The sequence below is a fragment of the Limulus polyphemus genome, unplaced genomic scaffold, assembly GCF_000517525.1.
Source record: "Limulus polyphemus unplaced genomic scaffold, Limulus_polyphemus-2.1.2 Scaffold1981, whole genome shotgun sequence".
In the NCBI taxonomy this organism is placed as follows: Eukaryota; Metazoa; Arthropoda; class Merostomata; order Xiphosura; family Limulidae; genus Limulus; species Limulus polyphemus.
Genome location: NW_013667591.1, coordinates 175,440 through 178,471, shown reverse-complemented (window position 1 = coordinate 178,471; position 3,032 = coordinate 175,440).

Here is a 3,032-nt window from a genome sequence, read left to right as displayed (position 1 = left end):
ATGTTATTTCTTTCTCTTTATTTTAAAGGTCCGACTTAGTAAAATGATTAGAGTGTTGGACTGTGAAGGTGAAGGTGAAGGTGAACGTATTTCGTTCTTTGGGGTCATGGGTGTGTTGTAAGAGTGACGGCAAGTTCCTCCATTCGATTAGAGTTGTCACTGGATGCCTTTAGTAGACCCACGTCTGGAGTTAAAGACACGATGCTACAAACACGCTTTGCACTTTCTACTGTGGGCGTTGTATAAGAGTGACAGTCAATCCCGCTATTCGGTGAAGAGTAGCTATTTCTACTGATTGCCTTCCCTCTAGTCCTCAGTTCAAAACTATGCCTGAACTATAAGCATCTCTGACCTGGCCATTATGCCCATTGTGTGTCGTTTAGGTAAAGAAACACATTAATTATTTAAGTCTTCCCTACCTGGTTCACCATAAGAAATGTTTTAGTCATTTCATTTGGAGTGCAAGTTGATATTTTAAAGCATATTTGATTTTTCAATATTCTTCTATCACAACGAAAAATTATATACTAAATAACCTAAAATGTTAAAAAAAAGTAATGCCTGTATCTTGTCAATCCATCCAAAGTATGTATTTTTATTATTTATGAAAAATACGTTCAAATACTGCTTAAGCGAAATCTTTCTGGATTATTGCATTTCACCGAGCTATAGAGATAGAGGAACACTTTTGAACGATTCGGGTAAGTTCACGTTATACTGGCAATATGAACGATAATATAATATTACTGTAACAGACAACCAGTAGGCGATGCAAAGAAAAACAAAGAATAAATGAAGAACAAGAACTAGAAAGTTCTAACTGACGTAAGTGTAAAAGAATTGAGTTTCATACGTTCAGGCAATCAACTTTACACTTTAAATGTGTTTTAAATAACTAAAAAATGCATCATTATTTCATATTTAATCCACTGTGTATTCGAAGTAACTATATCCTACATATTTCTTGATACTACTAACGACTTTTTACTGAAACTGCATCTTTCAAATTAAACACGTGTTTAGAGGAGGTAATCTCACTTAACATTTCACGAATGTTGGTGAAAATAAACGTCCCATCAAGCTAATTTCGTTTCAGATGTTTTGTTTTATTTGTTACTCCTTTATGCTTCCGTTGTTTATTATTAACAATCGTATAAGCTCGATAGCCCAATACTTTCACCAAATTAGCCTAAAATATCTTGGATCAAAAACTATTAAAATGTGTATAAAGCCCAGAAAAGTTAGATCTATCATGCAAACTAACCTCAATTTCTCTTTGTTTGTGCATTAACGTTCAAGAACGATAATTTGAATTATTCTTGGTGTTCTACAGTAAATTTAACAATCAGATGGTGTTTATTCAACTTAATCATTCTTTCATTTGTTCTTCGGACCTAAAAATTACTAAGTTTCGTCTACATATTTTCAATCATACGGTGTTTAAATTGGCCTAGACAGCCACCCAACCCATTGCTCATGGTAAAGCTAAAGCTAATTCGTCATACTTAATGCTCAAACTTGGAACCATACAAACTCTATCAGTTTGATCATACGTTATTCTATTAAACACAAAATGTAGTTTCTTTGCAGCAAAGGACTAAAGCTTGGAAGAGAAAAAAAAATGTTCAGTGAAACCTAAAATAGAATATCACTAGAATAACATACCAGCTGTATATATAAATTAATAGTTACTTATAATGGGATATTACGATATTAGTTAGTTTGTTTATTTGTAGTTAAGCACAAAGATACTCAATGGGCTATCTGTGCTGTGCCCACCACGGGTATTTAAACCCGGTTTCTAGTGTTATAAGCCCGAAAATTTACCGCTGTGCCACTGGGGCACGATATTAGTAAATACGGGCTCAGTTTCAGTATCAAAACTACGAATATAGACTTTTCATTAAACTTCGAATTCTGTACTGAATTAGAAAACTCAAAACTGTCTCTCGATGTGCATTCCTTACTTGTATACATACAAATAAAATCAACCCGGAATCCAATAACTTATGCTTGTTAGTACCAATCTTCGAAACTATTGGTCTTAGTTAAAGGGAATTACTCATTTTTGTTCTTCAAAAATTTTGTTCAGTGATAGCATTACTTTCACTGCAACAATATGATAGGGAAGACTTCCTGTTTAGTGCAGAGTATGGTGTTTTCATCAACTGATCAGTCAACCTGGGAATCTCATCTCTGTAACGGGAAGCAATGTTTTTGGGAACATAAAGTGTCAGCAAAAAAAAACACATCATGACTACAGTCCTGATTATCTTCTTCACATATAGTTAGCAAACAACAACATGACTTCAGCCCCGATTACCTTCCTCATATGTAGTGTCAGCAAACAGTAACATGATTACAGTCCCGATTACCTTCTTGGCAGCCCTGCCATCACTGACACTTTCTGGAAACTCGACTTTGGCTGAATTTTTTACTATCATCTCGGTTAAGACACGGAAGTATCTGGTAGAGGGTTGTTCCACCATGACCTAGAACAGGGAGGGGATTACAAAGTTTCTGGAACTGATGGGACATGTGGAGCATTTGACCAATCTATAATTTGATCAGTAAATTTTTTTATAAATCTTCTTTGAATGTTTTCTTATTGATCTATATTATCTCCCATCAATATTTCTTGACAGTCAAATATTTCGACTGTTAGGTTAGTGTTAACTCAAGCAATGACATTGTGGCTGGTCTTTACTAATTTGGGTGTTGTGCGCACTCATTGTAGGCAGTGAATTTAATAGACTTACAATCTGCGTAAACTAAGATACGCAGATAATGCTTATAAACAAGCACATAAGTACGTGTTCGTCAACAATCTGACAATAGACTTTTGTAATTTTGCATCATGGCATAATTTGTTTTTTCAACGTGATTGTTGCCACATGTTTCACAAGTAATAATAGCAACAAGCATGCGCAGTGAAACATTTATTGTTTAAATAAAATAATTATTTCAATTGATTGTTTCTTTCTATCAATAATAATCAGTAGTTGTATTCAACTTTCAAAAAATAAAAAATA